We start from the raw sequence: 10,618 nt of genomic DNA on the forward strand, positions 1-10,618 counted from the left end.
CAACCCATCCATAGTTTGTGCACAATGTGATATGGGTATACTGCAAAGTGCCCCCAGGACTACCACAAAAACAGAGCTTAAGCTGTCCTGTAGCTGCGTGTCCTTGTGCAAATCACTTCAACACTTTGAGGCTCTGACAAGTGGAAGTAGGAGAAATGACATCAACTTCTATCATTTTCATCATGTTTGACAGCTCCCTCGTAATTTCATAATCACTGGCTGACTTGATTCTTAAAACAAGGAAGGAAACATTAAGACTATCCCTCCACACGACAGGCAAAACCTAAGGCTTTGAGTGATGGAATCCCAGGTCCATGGCCCTGATCTCACTCCCGAACGGGTCATCTGGAAAAAAGATTAGGAAGGTAAGTGGACTCTGGTCCTCAGCAGCCTGTCCCTGTGTAGGTGAACAACAGTGGTGTCTAATTTACTGCTAGCATTCACATTCTACAAATCTGTAAATTCCTCAAAGCGTTGAAGGTTACCTGGTATTGAGTCAGCTCTTGATAAGTACTTGTTGTAATCAGAAAACTCTGAAAGAAGCCAGCCTTTTTTCATCTAAACTCAGATATTAATAAAATGTTTATTAATTGAAATGACTTAGTATGTTTTAGTAGGATCTGGTGTTATTTCACATTTTAATACTTTAGATTGTACCAATAGAATATGAATACATTCTTACTGTAAAAACTGTAAATACTTAGAAGCAAGCATCCTCTTGTCTGCTCCACACTTGACCCAATCTCTGCCCTTTTCCCCACTAACTCCAAACCCTCTCCTCATTCTCCACCCCCCCACCTCCACTATTATTAGTCTGACATATCATTTTAAATCATTACTCTATGCAATTAATGTACGTGCATATAGAAATATTGCAGTTTGTTATGCAAATGGCCTATTGCTGTATAGATTGTTCTACAATTTAAAAATTTAACAAATGACAGTAGAGACCTAACTATATTGGCAGTTCCTGAGTGGGGCCTCCCATCCCTCCTGTCACTATACCACAATTAGGACACTCACTTGTGAACAGAATTTTAGGTGGTCTCCATTTTTTTCTTTATTACAAAAAAAAAGCTGCGATTAACATTTTTTTTTTGAGGCAGAGTTTTGCTCTTGTCGCCCAAGCTGAAGTGCAGTGGTGCAATCTTGGCTCACTACAATCTCTACCTCCCTGATTCAAGTGATTCTCCTGCCTCAGCATCCCAAGTAGCTGGGACCACAGGCGCCCACCCCTATGGCTGGCTAATTTTGAATTTTTAATAGAGACAGGGTTTCACTCTGTTGGTCAGGCTGGTCTCAAATTCCTGACCTCAGGTCATCCGTCCACTTCAACCTCCCAAAGTGCTGGAATTACAGACATGAGCCACTGCGCCCAGCCAAAATGACATATTTTTATTCTAAAAGATAATTGCCAGATTTGACTCCAAAGATACTGTATCTTTTCGGCCCCATCAGCAACATATGAGAGAATCTTTTCTTATGATATAGCTAAAACTTGGTATCATGGATTCTTTTAAACCTTTTGCCAGTCTGATAGCAAAAAGAATTTGGATTGTTAATGTTAATTTGCATTTTGAATATGGTGTTTTCCTTTATTTTTCTGAGACAGAGTCTCACTCTGTCATCCAGGCTAGGGTGCAGTGGTGCGATTTTGGTTCACTGCTAACTTTGCCTCCCAGGTTCAATCGATTCTCCTGTGTCAGCCTCCAGAGTAGCTGGGATTACAGGCACCTGCCACTACACCCAGCTAATTTTTTGTATTTTTAGTAGATCACCATGTTGGCCATGCTGGTCTCAAACTCCTGACCACATGATTTGCTGGCCTCGGCCTCCCAAAGTGCTGGGATTACAGATGTGAGCCACCACGCCCGGCTGATGTTTTCTTTTAAAATGGAAAATGATAAAAAGTATTGACACATCTCCAGGGAGACCACAATATTTTGGAAAGATAAAGGTCTCTGGGGTCAAAGGGCCTTGGATGGCTTTTCAGATCTACTACTGATAAGCTGAGTGGTGTCTGGCAAGTTGCTCAACTCTCCCAGCCTCACTGTCCTGTCTGTAGAATGAAGACAGGCAGCACTCTGCCTTCATCCAGACTGCGCTGTATTTGGTTGTCATGAAAGTGCTTCTTAAATGATGCAAATAGCCGGGCGCGGTGGCTCAAGCCTGTAATCCCAGCACTTTGGGAGGCCGAGGCAGGTGGATCACGAGGTCAAGAGATCGAGACCATCCTGGTCAACATGGTGAAACCCCGTCTCTACTAAAAATACAAAAAATTAGCTGGGCATGGTGGTGCGTGCCTGTAATCCCAGCTACTCAGGAGGCTGAGGCAGGAGAATTGCCTGAACCCAGGAGGCGGAGGTTGCGGTGAGCCGAGATCGTGCCATTGCACTCCAGCCTGGGTAACAAGAGCGAAACTCCGTCTCAAAAAAAAAAATAAATAAATAAATAAGAAATAAATGATGCAAATAGCTCTTACCTGACTTTTAGAAGATGATATACTGAGGCCGGGTGCGGTGGCTCATGCCTCTAATCCCAGCCCTTTGGGAGGCCAAGGCGGGTGGATAACTTGAGGTCAGGAGTTTGAGACTAGCCTGGCCAACATGGTGAAACCCTGTCTCTATTAAAAATACAATAATTATCCTGGTGTGGTGGTGGGTACCTGTAATCCCAGCTACTCAGGAGGCCGAGGTAGGAGAATCGCGTGAACCCAGGAGGCAGAGGTTGCAGTGAGCTGAGATCGTGCCACTGGACTCCAGCCTGGCAACCGGGATTGGGGATAGATACTCTATCTCAAATAATAATAATTATTATATACACATAGAAGATGATATATTGATGTTCGGTGGCTCAGTGAGGGAGTTACATATTCTCAAGCACCAAGCAATGTCCTTATATAGCTACAGTGGCCTATATCTTATGTTGGAATATGTTGAATCAGAACTTCTTAGCAATCTGAAAGATTAGACCTTGGAGGTTTTTTAGTTTGCTTGATTTTGTCTTTGTTTATTTCCTTGTCTCGTTGTTTATTTCATAGAAGCACATGCAGAACAAGAGCCAGGCTAGCTGATCAACAGTGGGATGGCACGTTTCCTAAATCCCAGGACCTCCTCCTCACCCAGGGGAATGCCCCAGTCTTTTCTACTGTAAGAATTGCACTATAGTATTTGCTAGAGAGCAAAGCATTCCCTGCTTTGGGAAGATGGAGAATTTGATAAACTTAATACACAATGAAATTAATTATCACACACAGAAGCCCAGGTGGGTACAGAGGATATTTTTCACTTTTTGGCCATAAAGCCCCATTTCCCCTTTCTAGTAGCATCTCAGGCTCAGTCCATGAGGTCTGAGTGGGACCCGTCCCCTGCTCCCCGGGGGGGAGCATGGCTCAGGACTACATCAGTTAGTGCACTACAGTCACCAGCCCCGGGGATTCGCTCACCAGAGGCCATGTGATACAAGAAGCCTAATCCGAGTGAATCTCGGGGTTTTTGCAAAGAAGGCTGGGACAGAGAATGTCCCTACTTCCCCCACTGCACATTATCCTAAAAGGAATTCACCCTGGAAACCTCTGGAGGTCTTCCTGAGAGAAAAGAGAATGTTAGAATGGAGGTAACATACAGGAAGAAAAGCTAAAAGATGGAGAGAGAAAAACCAGACCCCAAGAGCATGGCCAAAGCCAGGTGTCCTCCTGGCATCTCAGTTATACAAGCTAGTCTGCTGCCTCCCACTTCCGCACCCACGTGCCCTTTTGTTTTTGGCTGGGTCTGATCTATCACTTGTGACAACCGGCACTACTGGGGCCCCATGCGCATGCACACATCCACGCTCCATGTTTCTTCCCACACACGGAAAGCAGGATAGTGTCACAGCAGAAGCCCAGGCCTGGAAGGCAAGAGACCTAGGTTTTCCTGTGATTGTGTCTGTTTGACACTCAACTTCTTCAGCTATAAGGTGGCTGGGGAAGGGGGGTTGGACGAACAGGCTCAAGATGTCTTCCTGCCTTGACACACTCTGAATCTGTCAACCTGAAAGTCTTGGTGCTCCTGGGGTCATTGAGATTGTTGGATGCTGATTCTTTGAAGCATTTCATTCATTATGGTAAAGGAGGGCTTAAGTGGCCACCAACAGAGGGATGTGAAGAACATGAAACAATTAGGTTCTCTGTATCTCCAGCAAAACTGGCCCCAGAAGAGGGTCAGGCTTTGCAAAGACACAGAACATTTTTCCCGCTGGGCTCCTTGGGAAAAGGTCTTAGCATTATAGAGGGTGTCTCTAGCTATTCACAGCTTGCCAGTGGGAACAGCCAAGAAGGAGAAGAGGTCACATGGCCAGGCCTGCTGCCGGCACAGAATGTTCTGTGCAGCTGATGGCTGGGCAGGGATGAGGTTCGCCTGATCCCCTACTGAGGCTTCCTATGAAAGGTAGGCCCGAGAGTTGCCAAACATATTCTGCAACAGGGCCTATGAAGTTCCCCGCAAAGCAGGAATTGGACTCCATATTAATTGGTCATCTCTTCTTTTTTTTAATTTTTTTTTTTTTTTTTTTTTTTTTTTGAGATGGAGTTTCGCTCTTGTTACCCAGGCTGGAGTGCAATGGTGCGATCTCAGCTCACCGCAACCTCCGCCTCCTGGGTTCAGGCAATTCTCCTGCCTCAGCCTCCTGAGTAGCTGGGATTACAGGCACGTGCCACCATGCCCAGCTAATTTTTAGTATTTTTAGTAGAGACGGGGTTTCACCATGTTGACCAGGATGGTCTCGATCTCTTGACCTTGTGATCCACCTGCCTCGGCCTCCCAAAGTGCTGGGATTACAGGCTTGAGCCACCGCACGCAGCCTGGTCATCTCTTCTATACAGAATATTATGCCAAGCATTTTCATATGCTTTGTTTCTTTAAACCTCACAACAACCCTGTTGCCCTCTAATATCACTTTCAACTTATGGTTATAGAAACCACAGTGCAATGAGCTGAAGTTGCAATAACTTACCCATGGTCACACAGCCACAGAGCCACAGTTAATTTCCCTAAATGAAGACAAGCTAAGGGCTTGCATGGCGTCCTCCCATCCCTCCACCATGCCAGGAATAGGAGCTGCAAACACAGGGATCAAAGCATGTGCTCCAGTGACTTCCCACAGCTGCTTCGGTAAACACTCTGAGACAGTGTTCTGGCCACTTTTGTGTGTGTCCTTGACTGGACTGTAAGTTCTTGGACATCAGGATCCTGCATGATCCAATTGAAAGTGTCTCCCGCAGTTCCTTGCACAAAATAGGAATGTGAAAAGCAGTTTCTCCCTGGCCAGCCACTGACCCCAGAGAAGGATTGGCCCCAACCAAAGGTCAGCAACTGGATGCACTTTGGGGCCGAGCAGGCAGTGGAAACATAAGAAATACCCAGCGAGGTATGAGACAGAAGGGCTTGCTGGAAGACTGAAGGAACAAAATGTATGGGACTGGCCTAAGTCATCCAGGTCAAAGAGTTTCAGGAAGACTGCACAGCCGAAGACACAAAACCAAAAACAAAACCAGGAAGACCAAATAGGGCCCCAGAGCATCAGCTTACAGCCTCTGCTATGACTCCACCCCTGACCCTTCAGTTTGATGTGGAATTGACAGGTGTCCCTCCCACACTTAACTCCAATTTTCCAAGATGGAGACCATGGCTGAGAGGCTCTATATGTGGTTCTCATTTAATACAGCATGTATTAGACATTTAATAAATGTTTGCCAGCTAGGCACCGTAGCTTACTCCTAGAATCCCAGCACTTGGGAAGCCGAGGTGGGTGGATCACGAGGTCAGGACATCAAGACCATCCTGGCCAACATGGTGAAACCCTGTCTCTACTAAAAATACAAAAATTAGCTGGGCGTGGTGGCGCACGCCTGTGGTCTCAGCTACTCGTGAGGCTGAGGTGGAAGAATCGCTTGAACCCAGGAGGCAGAGGTTGCAGTGAGCCGGGATCGCTCCACTGCACTCCAGCCTGGAGACAGAGCAAGACTCCATCTCATAAATAAATAAATAAATGCCAAATAAGCTCTTAAAATTAATGTTTTTCCAAAGTGGCATAAGCCTCATGAAGACAAAGATCTGTGAGGAAAGCCGCTGACTTAGTTTTTCTGGTTTTCACTGGAAACCAGAATGTCGATTATATTGATTATATTGTTTGGATGGAGAACCACCCATAACAAGCATCTGTACGTATCATAATTCCTAGAAGAATCCTTTAGGACAATTGGTTGGTCTCCATTCTCTAAAATATGAAATATATACAGTTCACAATTCTGTAAGATATCTAATCAGTCAGATTCACTCAGTAGGGATAACACTGAGACCATAACGGTAAGGGAAAAAAAAACAGACGTACTGCCTTCCCTTATGGTCTAGTACTCAGCTAATCGTGTAATTAAGTGCAAAATCACATTACAATAAATGCTCACAAGTATACAGTGCTTTAGGAGGCCTGGTTTGGTGGCATCAAGGAAGTAATGCAGGCTTTGGCTAAAGAGGGGGAAAACCAGAAGATTCAAGTCTGCTCTGGAAAAAAGTGTGGCAAAGAAGAGGGTGTGGAGGCCGATGTGGCCAAACCCACGAGGAAGTGAGCGTGTGGTTTAAGAGACTGATAAAGGTGAGACCATTCCTACTTTGTAGGCTATGGTAAGAATTCTCGTCTTTATCCTAAGAGCGTTGTGGTTTATCTACTCTGCTAGAGGAAAGGAATACTTGAGTAATACTGTTCTTCTCCATTCCTCTACCCTGCACTCTCTACACAGGCTTTCATTTTGTTACCCACCTTCTCTCTATGGAGGATGTGGCAAGAAAAACATGTTTTAAACTCTTGGGGATGGAAAAGTTGTTTCCTTCTTAGAGTCTGAGCTGCAAACAGCATTTCTCTCTAAGTGTACCAGGACATTGCCACAGAAACAGCATGAGAGACTCCTCTGGCAGCAGAAGCTCAGAGCCCTACCATTAGTTACTTTATGTCCAATATCGTATCAGCCAGCAGTTTCTCATCTTTTGGATTAAGCAGATCACATTTTAACCTAAGAAATATAGAGGTACCACTTAATACCACTTATCCTTTAGACATTCTGATACAAAACCTTGTACATTAGCACCAAAATAAGTGGAACACTTAGGTATAAACAAAACAAAATATGTACATAATCTATATGTGGAATATGTAAAACTCTGATGAAAGAAATTAAAGAGCTAAATAAATATACATGGATAGGAAAACTCAATATTGTCACATGTCGGTTCTCAAATGAAACTATAAATTTGACCCAATTCCAATTAAAATAGCAGCAAGTTACTTTTTGGATATAAACAAAATGATTTTCAAGTTTACATGGAAAGGCAAAGGCCTCAGAGCGGCCAATACAAGCTTAAAGAACAAGTTTGGAGGATTGACCCTATCTAACTGCAGGACTTACTATAAGGTTGTAGTAATCAGCACAGAGTAGGACTGGCAAAAGAATAGGGGAAAAAAAAAATCAACGGAACAAAGTATAGAGCCCAGAAATAGACCCACACACAAAAAATCAACCAACCTTTGACAAAACAGCAGAGGCAATTCAGTGCAGAAAGGATAGTCATTTCAACAAATGGTGCTGGAATGACTGAACATCTGCATGCAGAAAAGTAAATTGAGGCATAAACCCTACACCTTTTACAAAATATCACTTCAAAATGGGTCACAGACTTAAGTGCAAAACACAAAACTATACAACTCCCAGAAGATAACATGAGAGAAAATCTTGATGACGTTGGGTTTGATGATGACTTCTTAGAAACAATGCCAAAAACGCAGTCTATAAAAGAAAGAATTGTTAAGTTAGACTTCATTAAAACTAAAAACCTCTACTCTGTGAAAGGCACTGTTAAAAGAATAAAGAGACAAATCACAGATTGGGAGAAAATATTCGCAAAACACATATTTGTTAAAGGACTGTTATTCAAAATATACAAAGAACAGTTAGAACTCCAGAATAAGAAAACAAATAACACAATTTAAAAATGGGCAAAAGATCTGAACATTCACCTCACCAAAGAAGATATACCGATGGAAAATATGTATTTACAAGATGCTGCACATTAAACATCATTGGGGGATTACAAATTACAACATATTCGTACACACCTATTAGAACAAAGAAAACGCTACATACTGACAACACCAAACACTGATGAGGATGTGGAGCAATGGTAACTCTCATTCTTTGTTAGTGGGAATGCAAAATAAAATAGACACTTTGAAAGACAGCTTGGCAGTCAAAATTAAATATACTCTTACTATACAATCCAGCAATCACACCCCTTAGTATTTACTCAAATGAGTTGAAAACTCATGTCCATATGAAAACCTGCATATGGATGTTTATAGCAGTCTTATTCATAATTAATAAAACTTGGGGGCCAAGTGCGGTGGCTCATGCCTGTAATCCCAGAAGTTTGGGAGGCTGAGGTGGGCAGATCACCTGAGGGTCAGGAGTTCAAGACCAGCCTGGCCAAAATGGTGAGACTCCCATATCTAAAAACAAAAACAAACAAAAAGAAACTTGGAAGTAACCAAGATGTCCTTCAATAAGAGAATGGATAAACATATTGTAGTATATCCATACAGTGGAATATGATTTAGCAATAACAAACGAGCTATCAATCCATGAAAAAAATACAGAGGAAACTTAAATGCGTATCACTGATTTTTTTTTTTTTTTTTAGAGCCAATCTGAAAATGCTACATACTGCATGATTCTAGCTATATTGCATTCTGGAAAAGGCAAAAATTATGAAACTACTAAAAAGATCAGTGGTTTGGGGAAGAGAGGGAGGGATAAATTGGTGGAGCACAGGGGACTTTCAGGGCAGTGAAACTATTCTGTGTCTATAATGGTGGATGCTATAGTCATCGCACATTTGTCAAAACCTGTAGAATATACAATACAAAGAGTAATCCGTAATGTAAACTATAGACTTTAGTCAATAACACTACATCAGTATTGACTCATCAACTGTAACAAATATGCCACATTAATACAACAAGTTAATACTAAGGCTGGGGAGAGAGAGAGAGGGCAAGGAAGTGTACGAGAACCCTATACTCTCTGATCAATTTTTCTGTAAACCTAAAACAGCTCAAAACTAAAATATGTTAATGAAAAATTCTGATAATTGATAAAATATATGGTAACAAAAACTGTGGTTTTAGTAACATGGTTTTAAAAATTGTATTTGATGTGTCATAACAGTATTCACAATACACTTGAGAAATACAAGTGTATTTGAGTAAAATATGCCTGTTTTTTGCAGTCTCTAGACAGTCTGGAGCACACATACAGATTCCTGGAGCTCTTGCAGTAACTCCACAGGCCTAAAAGAATACAGAGTTTGGGAATCATTGCTGAAGGCTTCATAGAGTTTTCTTGATATAATGAATGAAACTTATCTCCTTGAAGATCAGGAGAATACTAGCTTCAGGTCAGTGTTGCTGATGTCAAATCTCTCTTTCTTGACTCTGGGGGATGGTAATACCTTCCTCAGTGCAGAGAAGGGAGGATAAAATGGAAGGTTTTATGTAAAAGCATCTTACAGAGTGCCTAGTACGCTGTAGCCGCTCGGTCAATACTAACCAAATCTGAAGCTGGTGCTGTAAAGGAGATCAATTATCAGGTGCTGGATTGGACTGACTGACATCCAGTGTCTCCTGCTTGGATCCGTGACACATACCCCACCTGCTTTTTTTAAATATTTTGGAACCTCATTTTTGTTGTGAGCCCAAAGCTTTGTCAACATAAGACTGAGTATGGGAAAATAGCAGCAAATAGCGGGAGAAATTTTAGATAACACCCCATCTCACCCACTTTCCTGTCCTCCCTCATATCTCATTTTGTCATGTGCACCTAAAGTCTGAGACTCAAAGGAAAAACTTCAGTGGAATTCAATACACCTCAGTGTTTAAGAAAAAACTAAAATATATCTTGTCCTTCCATAGTGATATAGTAGCTGAAAAATGATTGAAAGACACTCCAAAATTAGTGTTCCAGAGGAATAAAAATATATACCCCTCATAGTTAATAAAGCTCTCATTGTATTTAGTCACTCATAACATTTATTCATTTAGCTACAACTGCGTGCAAGGCACTGACAATGCTGGGTATGGAGCTGGCTGACATTATTTGATAAAAATGTTCTTTCCATCCTTTGAATACATAGGAATCCAACCATTCCTATCTGCTCTCCTGTGATCTGGGAGCCTCTGCTTCCTCCATTTGTTGGGCAAATCACTGATCCTACCTTTGGAATGAGGAAAAGCCTAGAAACAAAGTTCCATGAGAAAAAAATGTAAAAACTGGTAAGTTTTAGCGAGTCATAAGAAAACCCAGGAAGGACATAATCCTTTATTTTGCAAATCTGAAGGACCATTATAGGGAAGGGAGGTTTCGTAACTTTTTGATGTGGAATCAGGAATAAGAATTACAAGTCAGTTCTGGAAGCTGCAGGGAGACTGATGTCAACTCAGCCAAAGAAAGGATTTTTTCACAGTGAGATGCTTCCAGATATGAAACAGACTGTGTCAGTAGCTAGTGAGTTCCACATTACTGCAGATGTTCAGA

Source organism: Saimiri boliviensis, chromosome 8 (genome assembly GCF_048565385.1).
Source record: "Saimiri boliviensis isolate mSaiBol1 chromosome 8, mSaiBol1.pri, whole genome shotgun sequence".
NCBI classification, from domain to species: Eukaryota; Metazoa; Chordata; class Mammalia; order Primates; family Cebidae; genus Saimiri; species Saimiri boliviensis.